A 13,788-nucleotide genomic window follows, 5' to 3' on the forward strand; every position below is an offset into this window, starting at 1 on the left:
AAAAATTGCTCACGATCGAATGAACGTTGTAAGGGATCGAGGCGAGTTAAGGAAACGTTATTAACTGCGGGTCAACGTGTGTAAACGTCCAGCTTCTCTTTACACACGTGTCGATATTAGCGAGGAAAAAAGGAAAAAGCCGTACGAGGAAAAACTTCTGCGACTTGCAAGAAGTACAAGAATATATATTTCCAAACTGGAAACTGTCCCTCTCCTGCTCGACGTTTCCTCGACGTCCCATCTCTTAAACGTCCTTTGAACATCCTTTGAACGAACCAAACCGTCGAGTGCTCGCGAACGTGTTGCCTTGCGACTCCATTTATGAGAGTGTGCTGGCCAACTTTCGACTTTCGCCTCCCCTTTTCTCGAATTTTTTCTCGGGGAAAAGAGGAGGGAAGGCAGGTATCGCTCTTTGGAAACTCGCTCGATTGGAAAAAGGCGAGGATAGCAGGAAATTAAAGCCGGCTTGTCGTCGAAGACAGTTGGGGAGGGGAAAATTCGATCTCGATTTCTCTCGCGATTGTACGGATGCGCGTACGTACAGCAGGTTTCATAAGTCCGGGTATAACTCGGTGTTGACTCGACGATTAATTCGAAAAGGGGGAAATGGGTCGGATATAAGTTGGAGGTGAACGATGTAATGTCGAGTCGATGTTTTCATTCGATCGAACGAAAAGAATTTCTCTTCCTTTCCATTCGAATGTGAATCGGATGAATTCGAATGAGGGAGGGAGAGGGGTGGAAGTTTTATTTTTTCTCTCGATTTCTTTTTCCTTTTCACACAGGAGGGAAGGGCAGAGAGGAAAGAGAACGTTTTTAACTCGAGAGCTCGACTTCGTTAATTTGAAACGTTCCCCCGTGATAATTTGAAAATATCGCGCATCAAAATTTCCCTCTTCCGTGAAAAGATGGTGAGCGAAAATTGTAAAGATCGATCGAGAATATTTCTTTCTTCTTTTAATTATTAACAGTAAAATTAACAGTTTGGTTGTATATTTTAATAAATCAGAAGCATATTGATCGCGATGATAGAGTGGCGTGATCCTCTCTTTTTTTTTCTGTCTTCAAAGAACAAGTCTATTATCGATGAGCGTTGCGAACAAATATGAGGCAGAAATAACGAAAAGCTCGCCCATCGCGCACGTTGTGTTGTGATATCGGAACGAGTTCGTTTAATTTGAACGTAAATAAATATTTTCGCGCGATATAAAGGTGTATTATAGAATCCGGGTGAACGTCACATAATAAACCGATTGTATATATTTAATTACGAAGATAATTATCGAATTCGAAACGTGGAAAATCGTATAACAGCATTTATTTTGTCTGGTAACCGTGGCCAGAATGCGAATAATTTTAATATACACGTATATATCGTTCGTAATATTGTTAGTAAATTTGTATTGTTTAAATAATTAATTGCGTGCGTGCATTAGTTGAATTAATAATAAATTGATTAATGATACTTTAAGTAAATTTATTTTATATCGTGCAGTTATGTAATTGATTCGATGATGCTATGTGTGCGTGTATACAGATGCGACTCGTAAACATTAGTATCTCGTCGTTCGATAATTGAATGATTCGTTTCACGAAATCAAGAGGCATCCAAGAATATCTTTCTCAATTTAGGGAGATGAAATGTTTGGCAATCTATAGATGTGATAGCGAATACAATACAATTCTTAAAATTCTTAAAATGTAAGAAATTTATTATTATTTGTTCTTTTTATCTTTGATGGTCAATGATCGGTTAATAACCGATTTGTCATTTTAATGATATTCGAGCAATCTTTTTTTATGCATCTTGAAACAAAGAATTTCTTCGTAATCTTTCTTTCTATTATTTATTTCTATCCCTAAAAAAATTAGTCCTTCAAAAGGAAATTTAAAACCGCTTCGGTCGGTGTTGTGCAATAAAACAGATGAAAAATCGATTCAATTACAAATTAAAAATATAAGGCATTTAAAAAAGATAGAGAAAAAAATGTGTATTATGTGAAGAGATATTGTAGAAAAGATGGAATATTGTTCGTGATGGTATACGAACGTCGATTAATAACCGGTGCGACATTTCGAAATTCTTCCTATTCCACGTGATTAACTTCGAATTACGTTCCATGGATCGTTCAACACGAGGATTCTGCGCGATTATGAATCATGCCGCTATCTCGTAAGTGTGCGAACACGTACACGTTCAGCAAAGGGTTAAATGCTATGTGTACATATTGGATGTTGATGTGTACATACGCTAACTCGAGACACGGATGCTTGGGCACGAAATTGTTCGTGGAAACATTGTACAAGTAACTTTACAGCGCGATGCAAAAAGAATACACCGTTAAATTATTCTTGGAACAATTACCGGTTATGCCTTGGACAATGCGGATCTTTCGACGCTGCTTAAGCTTGAAATAATAATCGCGGGATGGAAAAGGTGAGGAACAACGAACCAATTATCCTAACGATTCAGATCTGGAGGTGACGAATTTATTCTTGGCCCACAATTGAGACAAGCTCGAGTATCTACCGAAGTCTACCGAGTCGAAAGAAGGATCATCAATCAATAGCGTCGCAAATTATCTTAAAAGAAATTACACGGAACGTTGACTTTAACGATATCACCATCCATTAACACGTTCAACGTGTTCAAAAATCGACAAGCATTTCTCGACTGATATCGACTTCTATCTGACACAAGAAAAAGAATCGTAAAACGATGTTCTGGATACGTGACACTTGTACTTTGAAAAGGGTATTTGAAAACCAAATTGAAAATTCTTTTGCGCTTTTATATCTCTTATATGAAAATTGTCGCGCAGAATCTTTATGATCTTTACGATATGAGTTCATTCACGTCATCCACACTTTGAATCACTTTGAAAGTGAAATTCTCGAGAATGGAGGATATTTTTTCACAAAAAAAGAAAAAACAAAATTCTCGAAAGTTTCTCTCATCTAGTAAAAATCATAGAACCGGATAAACTATGCCCTTCCACTACACGTCTATATATCTCCAAGAAGACTAGAATTAAGATTCAAGAGAGATCGAGTGCAAATAGATTGCTCAAATATACCGACATGGAAAACGCTCTATATCAAACTCTCTTGGCTGGAAACCATTGCAAAACCATATTACCGGATCCCTTGGCGACGTAGCAGATTGAAGTGTGCACTAGCGTGCATACGAACACTGCGAAATCTTGATAACCATCTAACAGCAGTTCCACCAGCACGTCTTCCCATATGGAAGACACACGTGTGAATCGACTCTCGAAACTATTCCAAATACTCGAACTCTAGATGCCTCTCTCTCTCTCTCTCTCTTTCTCTCTCCGTCGCGGTTAAATCAAGAATCGACTTTCCTCGACACGATACGATTCCCACGATTCTTTTCTACTTTTTTTTTTTTTAATAATCGACGTAACAAGAGGTTAAAATTTCCATAACTGGAAGGACCTATACCTTCGTCGATCCGCTTGAATAGGGGTCACGTGTCTATTTGCAATGCCTCGCGACTTGTGGTCGCGATAAACCGCACCAACGTCACACCACGCAGGTTATCCTTGATGCGTTTCACGTTTAACGCTTGATGTACAGCTAGGCAAGGTTGTAACAGTGGGACACTAAATAATTGTACGCTTTCTTCCATATGTCGTGTTCTTAAATGGAACAATTTTCGTATATCATAAGCACAGTTTCTCATTGAATGTCGAATATTGTTTACACATGTATGTATGAGATATAAGTGTTTAGAATTGAGACGAATCGGACCTTTGCTCGTTGAGATTCTTTTATATGTGAATTGAGTGTTGGAAAGAAGATTTTGGCGATTGCTAGTGGATACAATTAATCGTAACACTTCTTCTTATTGATTTTCGTTAATCGAGAATGGGGTAAAATAAATGAATTTTATTTCTTTCTATCATTTTTCTTTTTAAATCTTCTTAACTCTGTATTATTGATTAATTCAATATCTGGATAATTTTTCTGATAATTAATGTTTCTTGCTACAATAACGAAACGAAAGAAGACGATTCTCGAAAATTGTTCAATCCGGATATAATGAGCTTCTCAATATCAATTATTAATGTATATATTGATACATGGTGACTTTGCGCAAACAGTATGGCGGATTACCTTGGATACATTAGCGTTCTCGGAATTTGGGGGAATACTGATGGTCCAGCGAGCATTGGTATATATAAGATCGTCCCTAATAACATGTTGAGTGACAAACAGAGCATGCCTCAATCGTAATGATGAAATTGCCCGGAGAATATTTTATCCGTCAAATTTCAAACGTAATTAATATTATTAATTATAATTCTATGTTTATTTAAAAAAAATCTTCTCAAAATTATTATTCGTTGTGTCACAAAATTTTAACAAAAATTAAATTCATCATTTTTGGAAGAATCGTTTCATCTTAAATTAAAATTAATCACGATTCTTCTTTTTTCATTTTGTCAAAAAAAAACGATTTGGTTTTTAATCATCTTTACCGTATGCGACCTCATTTCTACGAAATATTACTATTTTCGAGAGGAAGTGATCTCAGAGGTGATCTTTCGAGTTTACTTTTAATTAAAAAAAAAGGTAGAAAACGGTAGATAGAAACATAGATCACAACAATTTTCTTTAAAATTTAAAATGGAGAATCGCCGAAGAGAATTTGTAATAATTCCGTTTCTTCTGGAAATCATAAGTTATGAAAAGAGGTTACAAAGTGTAAGTTTCGTACAATGCAAAAGCCAAAATCTTTCCTGTTTCGATATAAATTCCCTCTTCCTCCTTCCCCCCAAAAAGTATACAAGAAAAGAGAAGAATCTACGAGAGTCAAACTCCTTTGGTTTCAGCGATTTAAAACACCATCGATCACTCCTTCGACCTGTTTCCTTCCCCTACTTAAAATCCTAAAAATCCTCTCCACGATCGAAAATAAAATCTACGAATGGAATAATTCCTCGCCTCTCTTTCCCTTTTGTTTCTCCACTTTGATGTTCGTTCCATTCATCCGAGAGGAGAATACTGCGCTTCGAAACGTTATATATAGAAATCTCTTTGCGCTTAACAATTTAAGACTCGCATCCTTTCTCTCTACATATACCTACACAGAGGAGTTATTACATAATCCATTTGCCTTTTGTTCGTTTCGTTAATTCTCAGCATCTTGTTGAACTGAAATCGAGTTTTTGTTTCCTCTTTTTTCCTTCTGCAATTTTTTTGAGACGAGGAAACGGAGAAAGATGACGCGGAGGATGATTCGAATCAAAGTATAGGGGCGCGAATATTTTCTCCCTGTTCTCCAACCAGTTCCACTCAGCTTTGTGGATTTATGCTTTGGTGGATTGTCTTAGCCTGAATTCACGCGAGGAATTTATGCTTTTCGTAGATAATCGATGATTCGTGTTGAAACGAGGAAGAACGTCGTTCTCCCCCCTCTGGGTGACAAGCACGAGAGAAATTTGAGACTCGCCGCTTGGAATGAGAGAGAGAGAGAGAGAAGGAGAGAGAAAGAGAGGAGGGGGAGATTCATATATTTCGGGTTTCCACAGCGTTCGAATCAAATGGTGATCTCGAAATTAGGGAATATCGTATTGGTATTATTATTAATATTGATCGCGCTAGGCTTATTGACTCTCGATCGTTGCATAATTAATTATCGAAAATTCAGCTGAACGTGTTATTTGATCTATCCTATTGAGCAGGGAAGGTTTTGACGGTGTATTTTATAGCTCATCGTTACGAGTCGAATTTATGCGTAGTGTAGTTAATTAAGAAGTATTGATTTTAGTTGGGATTATTATATTAATGAAACAAATTTTTGACTTTGGTTGTAATTTGTTTCTGTTTCGTTCTAAAATTGATCGACAGATCTTGCTCCACGTTCATTTCACTCCTTTGATATTCCTTTTGTGAAAATAATTCAGTTTTGAATTTCCTTTACGTATTTCTTGAATAATATAGAATAGAATCTGTTGCAAATCTCGCGAAAGAACGATATGATACACAAACGAAATTAAGACGCATCATTTATTTAAAAAAAAGAAATCGAAGATGTAAAAATCTAGTTTTCCCGCGATAAATATGCGAAAACGTATGTTTGGAACATTGAATTGTATTTTTGATATAAGTTTTATTCAACAATTATTAATAATATTATGGCGAAGAACAAATTTCTTGAACCGGTTACACACAAAAACCCATTGCACGCAAATTAAAAAAGATCGTAGCATCGTTAAAAGAAATTTAATCAACCGTTCCTCTTTCTTCTATTTTATTTTATTACTGCCAGAGATATACACGTACCGAACGAAACCTTGCAACCACGCCGCAAAAAATTTCCAAAAAGTAGGAAAAGACCGACCTCGAAATTTACTTGGTGAAATTCTAGTGTGGGGACATAGTAGATTTTAACGAAGCTTGTTTATCCGAATCAGCCGAAGATAAAAACAATGTCTCGGCCGAGCGAGAATATTTCGCTACACCTGTACGTGGCCGTACACGAAGCTTTGAGAGCTTTTGAGACGATTTGGACCGTCGGTTGGTTGCTCGCTTTAATGAAATATTAAGCAACTTCTCGGACAAGTTGACACGGGTGTAGAAGGTAGCACACGATACGGAGCACTTTGTGGAAGCGGAATTCTCTTCACTATATACGTGGTCCGAAGAAACAGGGTGAAGTAAAAAGGAAGACGAGAAAGGAAGTGAGAAGGATGGCCCGTGATAAAGACGCGTGAGGCGAAACTTTACTGAACACGGAGAAAGAGAGAGAGAGAGAGAGAGTTGATATTTTAATGTAAAATTATGAGCTCGATTTTGAAACTCGTGAAACTTGTGAAATCAAAATGAAGTTAGTGGAGAAGTCAATACATCGATATGATCGAAAGAATAGGATAGAGATCGTGTCTAATTTGAGAAAATATGAGTACTTTATAATTAAATCGTATAGATTTTTATGGATAGTACTAAAAGTAGAAATATGTATATTTTTAGAGTGAAATTATACTTGAAGATATTTTTGGATACATGAGAGAGAATAACTCGATTATTTTACTTTGGAATCTATTTTAAAGAAATTTTAAAGAAATTATAATTATATGCAATATTTTAAAGAAATAATCCGAATATAAGAAAAATCTAATTTCTTACCATCTCGGTTTTAATTTTTTTCTTAATTTTTTATCGTTTTCTGCCATTTTTTCCCTGCCACTTGAATGCATTTGTAGAACTTTCATTGTTTGCATTGTTATCAGATAAACGATGATAAAATTTTAAAAAGTCAATAAAAGAATTTCATTCGAACAAAGGATGTTGTACTCCTGTTGTTTTTTTAACGTCATCGATCATTGTTCTATCCTAGTAGAATTACGAAGTAGCATGACGAAGAATTAACATGAAAGGGATTACGAAAAGACGTAAAACGGGTAACCATAGCAGCAATTTCGGGGACGAGTAAATTCAATGAATTACATTATTTTAATTGGTTTCTCCGGGTCGTCGCGATGCACATTTCTCTACTAATGACACTGGCAACAATTCCCACGTTTAAATAAACGCGCCGGCTATCCCAGCACTCGCGACTTTAAAATTAATTGGAAATTTCGATTACAATGTTTAATATGCGTGTAAACAATTTGTTAATCATTGCGTCGTGTTGCACGTAGACGAGCATCGACTGCATTCTTTTTTTATTCTTCCTTATCTTTTTTTTTTTTTTTTGCTTTTTTTTTTAGAAGCAACAGCAATTACATCCAATCTGAGATAAAAATAACGACACTTTGGATGCTCTGTTATCGAGAATATCGGTGTTCAATAATAAAAGAGAGCAAGAGAAAACGAGGCAGAGAAAAAAGAATAAAGATTAAAAAATAATACTGATTACCAACCGAATTGCTTTTTCGCTGCGACAATGATACGTCGATTGAAAATTTATCGGAATTTTCAATAGCAAAGCGAAGAATTTCTAGAAATTTAATCTTTTCAATTTCTTATCAATTTCGTCTCGCATTATATGCACCACAACCACACATTTTCGTTTAAATCGAATACCATCGCAAATTTCGCCCGCTATTGCCTCTAATCCATCCGAAGAAAAATCTAATAAAAATAATCAGATCACGAGGTGATCGTTACTTTTCTCTATAAAATTCGAACGCATGATCGTTGCTTTGTGAAACGTGAATCCGGTACAAATGAATGAGTATCTAGTACTAAAATCGGTTAATAGTCGCGGCCATTTTTCTTCTTTCCCCGTTCGAATTGGGCTCGTTCCGAGAGCCGGAAGATGGAGTGTTACCAACTCGATGTAAAGAAAATTAGCGCGATTAAGGTGAATAATGGGGAAAATTTGCAAAACTCCTCGAGCATCGAGGGGGATACGTAATGGTCTCGAGCGTGACAAAAGCGGGGGAGAAAGGGAAGAAGATGAAGAGAAAAAGTAACAGGAATGAAAATCGATAAATTTGTTCGTTGTTCGGCAAGAGTATTTAATTATCAATATTATTATATCCGATCGAACACGTATTTATATCCCAAAAATTAATTTTATGAGTATATTTTCAAACGTTTAATTTTATTGGAAATTTCGTAAATGTTTCTATTGCTTGTGATTTTTATTAGACGCAATTATTTATAGAATAGTCCATCAAATAGCTCCGTGCGCGTTTCGCGCCGCGTAATATAAATGGAGCGATATATTTTTATAGAAAATATAATTTAAATAAAAAATAACTTCAATCCAGTAACAGCCTGTTGGGATAAAAAAAAAAAAAAGAAAAGAAAAAAACGTCCAGCGTAAAATATTACCGGGACATGTGTCATCCCGACTGCGAAAAAACAAGAAAAGGAAACATTCGCGCAAAGAAACAACATTTGCGTTTTAATTCCGTCCCGTGTCATAATAATTCCATGTAAAAAATCCACCCTCCTCCCCGTGAAAAGGATTAATATTGCAAAGATTCAAGATGCAAATTATCGTTTGATCCATCCCCATTCGATCTAATTACCCTGTACCCAGGTACAGGGTACGTAGACAGGCGTAGTTTTGCAAGCGTTTCGCGTTTCCATCGTATCCGAAGACGAAATTAAGCACACGTCCACGTTCCAGTTGAAGGAAAACAGCCGAGGCCGGCCCGAATAAGTTGAGTCCGAGGATACTTTTAAGAGATTAGACGTTGTCGTGAGCCGCTTTTGCCAGACACGCGATAAATATCAACTAACTACTCGTATCCAATTTTACACGTGATGCCCACTAACCTCGCCTAACCTCGTTCTCATGGGCGAAACTTTACGAGCTAATTCGAAACCGTTCCTCCCCAGCTTTAAAGCTTGGCCCGTTACCTCTCGAGATATCTTCCCCCCGATAACCGAGATCTATAATGCAATTCCCTTTAAATCGATTATTTCCTCCTTTTTCCCCTCCCTCTCGATCGATCGTCTCTCTTGAGATCAAGATCGAGGCATTTGAATTTCGCACGAATTGGTAAATTTTATATCGCGCGTGTGTTAAAATTTGTAACCACCTGCATTAATAAATTTCACACGGGCGACGATAAATCCTTTGGAGAAATCAAATCGCCGTGATGCGGAGAAAAAGAAAGGAAAAAAGAAATGGTATCAATTTTCCTCCAAGGAGGACGGTAAAGCGTTTAAACCCCGCGCGCTTTTAATTCTTTTTAAAATCCGTATGATCGGGATTTACGATCGCGCGATAAATGAGCATCTGCTGGGAATTATTGGCCGGACCCTAATTCGGTTACGATATTGCGGTTATCTCAGCGGGCGATTTTCTCTGTGTATCGTGAAAGGATGTGTTGGTGAGGGGAAAGCTTTTCAACCTTCAGAAGAAAGAGGTAGATATCGAGCGAAATCGACGTAAAGAGGGAGGGAGAAATAAAATTGATAGAAAAATAATTATATATAATTCACTTTTTTCTGCCTGGCTGTCTTGTTCAGATTATTATTAACTTGTACTTTATTGCTTTGGTAACTCGATATTCTGCGATTTTTAATGATATTTTGACGATATTTTGAAGCAGATATTCGTTCGGATCAAGAATGAAATTATTATTATTTTTTTTTTTTTTTGGACGTTGAACGATATAACGACGTTTTAAGCTGATTTGAATTAAAAACTAGCGAATTATGGTTGAACGTTTGATTAAACGTTTATTATCAACGATCAATATTTTTAATTAAAAAACTAATTTCAACGTAAACCGATTAAATTTATCGTGATACTTTAAAACTAATTCTTTTTTCTTCCTTTTTTTTTTTTAATCTCTGGTACAAGCAGAAATGAATCGATCAAATCACAAATTTTAATTAATCGTAATTAAAACATGAAAAATTAAAATCGTAAAACATGTAAAATCTTGACGTAATGTTAAAACGCATTTCGATGCACAGATGTGGACAAAGACAAGGAAGAAAAAGACCAATCGGTAGTATTTTCAATTTATTAATGTTGTTTCACGGTGAAATCGGTTGTTTCACGAGACCAATATCTCCTGGTTACGAAGTTTGATCGTTTCACATCGAAAATTCTATCGGTATTCAAGAAGGGGGGATTAAATGCAGCGAGTTGTTTCTTAAATTAACTTAGTTTGTGAAATTTGTACGCTACCGACCAACTTGAGAGAGCCACTTAAAAGCTTATACAACACTTGTTTATTTTCGTATTTCCCCTCCTCCCCTTAATGTATAATACGAGCAGAGCCACTCGTCCCCAATCTTTTATGCGCCACTTTTTGAACGAAAACAATCGTTTCCCTCGTTTCATTGAAATCGTTTTAAAATTTCTCGGCTTAGAGAGAGTTGGTAAAACGCTTTGGAAGCGTTAGAAACTGTCGTTGAAACTGTCGGTGAAAATTCAACGAGTCCATTGTACGTACTTTTGATTCTTAGATACGTACTTTAAATTAAAAATTACAGTAATAATGGATCATTAAAGAGATTCTCGAAAAGATCTCTCTCTCTCTCTCTCTTTTTCTCCGTGTGTCCACAATTTCTCGTGGAGACCTTAAGAATTTATCATTACGTGACCAGATTGTACGAGGAAAAAACTCATTCTTCGAGGGATCTGCGTACATGTGTGTTATGCTGCCCGTTGTTCCACAAATTGATATGGGAACACATGTCTCCATACTTCTCTTGGAAACTTATAAATTGGAAAGTGGTCGCATGTGGTTGGGAAATATTGAAGAGATTAAAGTCGAATCATGTTAAAGTCGTCATTTAAACGATATTCCTCGAAAAGAATGCTCGAGTTTCCAGGTTTCCAGGTGGAAAATAAGAGAGCGAAAGTTTTATCGATCAATGCTCACTCTTAATACGGTGGTCCGACTTAACTTTCGATGCTGGCACTCGTTCTCAGAACGATAAGAAGGAAGATATAATTTTCTGGATAATCTCGATAATCTTTTCTATCAAACGATTTTTTTCAAAAGAGTATAATTCCGTTCGTAACTTATCGAGAGCAAAAGTTTTCTTCATTTCCAGGATAAAATTAATTAATAAACCGGGTTTCTTTTTCTTTAATTTATTAATAACGTTTCGTTCCATCGTAAATAAGCAGATTTATTCATCGAGAAAGGAATGGCATTCTCGACGTTCACCCTTGTGATTACAGAAATGTATTTGAAAGAGGTCGGTATGCCGTAGCTTTAATTCGATTCCCGTGTTCGTTCTTAGCGAAAAATTCTTAGGAAAGCGAGGAAAGGGACGCGATAAAATTCTCAATGAGTCGCGCTATAGCGGCCTGTCTTAAATCCTCGCCAATAAAAATTCTATGATTAATATGATATCGCCCTGGAAAGTGGGAACTAAGAGGATTTCCTAGTTTGCAACGTCGAAAGGAATTACCGTTTTCTTTCTTCTTTTTTTTTTTTTTTTTATTAATTTAATATAATAATTTCCTAGTTTTCAATTTTTTATATTTTCATTTTTCCTTTTTTTTTTATTTATTTTTTCGAAGAATTGTCGTACATAGGATCGAAGTATTTAAAATTATTCAGCTCATTTGAATAATCGCGTCACATCAAATTTGCTCTCGTTTCAAAGGGATCGTAATTTCAATATAGTTTATTTTTTCTTTTTTTTTTCTTTTTTTTCGTAATAAATTCGATATCAAAGTCTATCTTCGTTTCTTTAAAGTTATTTTCATACGAATAATCCATCGATCGAAAGTCAATCGAGATGAATTGAAAGGATGGAAAGAGAATTAACTTCAAAACAATTTATCCTCTATTTTTATCAGAAAACGTATTATTCCAAAAAATATGAAGGAATTGCTCTTGGTACGATAGAAAATTCATCAAAGATCAAAACACGATTCGTAGATATTCAGAGGATCATAAATTAACGTCGATGTAATTATTCGAATGAATAGAAGAAATCCATCGAATCCATCTTCGTTCATTTTTGACTCGAATACAACAATGGAAGATCACCATGATAAAAACCTCCAAACAACTTACCCTCCACTTTATCAGATTACAAGTGGTTTCGCATATTCCATTCTGTGCCACATTCTACGAAATTTGTAAGCAGAACCAAAGAAAAAAAAATCCAACTTAGAAAACGGTGATCCTCTTATCCTGTTCATCTGAGAAGTCATATACCCTTCTGTCGTGTTCAAGATCTCCAAAGTTTTCGATCGTGCTCGAGCCGAAAAATACGAAAAATATTACGTGACCGGATTTCGCCGTTCTTTCCACTATTGAACTTTTTCCACGTAGCAGCTGTTTCCTAAAATTTCCTTTCCCCGACTCGTGGCCACTCGGCCAAGACGAACGATGAAATGCTCGGGGAGCAACGACGGTCGTGTGGAGAAGATAGGAAAGAATTTGATACACAAGAAGAATTCTATACCATTTCCAAGTTTGAACACGATGAATCTTGCGTGTAACGCGAGATAACCACGAGTTGGACGAGAATTTTAGGTCAAGGTAAAACGAAAAACGTCTCCATCTTTGATCGTTTCGTTTTCTTTTGCGGGAACCAGTCGATTCCATTTTTATTCCGTTCCATTCGGTTTCTATCGTGACTTTGTTTTTTTTTTTTTTTACGAGGAAACATTCGTTTAATGGTCTTCGAATACTTTTATCAAGATCCATTTTTGTATCGAAAGATATTAATGGAGGAAAAAGAGAGGACATCAACGTTAATTCTGTTGTATTATTAATGGAAAGAAGAAAATGTATTTTTACAAATTGGAGTATCTTGAAAGTGACTTGTTTTTTTTTCATGAAAAAATATTATGAAACTCGAAAGTAAATATTCATAGTCAGAAGATTAATTTCGGGAACGATCTCTAATTTCTCCTCTTTTCCAATTAATTTTGTCTCTTTCGCTTAAGACCGTTCTGTTACAACTCGTCGACGTATTAAAAGAATCTTTTCCAATTAATTTTGTCCCCTTTGCTTAAGATCATCCCACCACGATTCGTCAACATATTATAAAAGAATCGTCGAAACCTTGTTGGCATTAAACGAGCTAATTAACGAAACAAATCGTTCCTGCCCAAGAAGATGATCCAATTCATTAGTAGAACCCCCTCAACTTGCCAATCTTCCATCTCCTCCTTAATCGCTCATAATCCGCGTTGATCGTCAATCTTCATAAAGATATTACCTTTTCCACCGAAAAGTTCGCCGTTCCAAATCGCTTCGAAAGAACGGATGATATGATATAGCGAGTGTTTCCGCTCAGAAAGGATCAGAGATATTAGAAAAATACGATTGGTTTGAAAGGCGAAGAAACTGGACGAAAGAGGAAGAAGGG

The 13,788-nt window shown here is 36.0% G+C and overlaps 2 protein-coding genes across 9 annotated transcripts in view; one reads left to right on the forward strand and one right to left on the reverse strand.

The window, feature by feature from the left end:
- LOC108001555 (dopamine D2-like receptor) overlaps nucleotides 1–13,788 on the reverse strand; it is a 136,946-nt gene that overhangs the window by 50,005 nt on the left and 73,153 nt on the right. The window lies entirely within an intron of this gene.
- LOC108003606 (igLON family member 5) overlaps nucleotides 1–13,788 on the forward strand; it is a 361,825-nt gene that overhangs the window by 16,639 nt on the left and 331,398 nt on the right. The window lies entirely within an intron of this gene.

The sequence above is a fragment of the Apis cerana genome, linkage group LG9, assembly GCF_029169275.1.
Source record: "Apis cerana isolate GH-2021 linkage group LG9, AcerK_1.0, whole genome shotgun sequence".
NCBI classification, from domain to species: Eukaryota; Metazoa; Arthropoda; class Insecta; order Hymenoptera; family Apidae; genus Apis; species Apis cerana.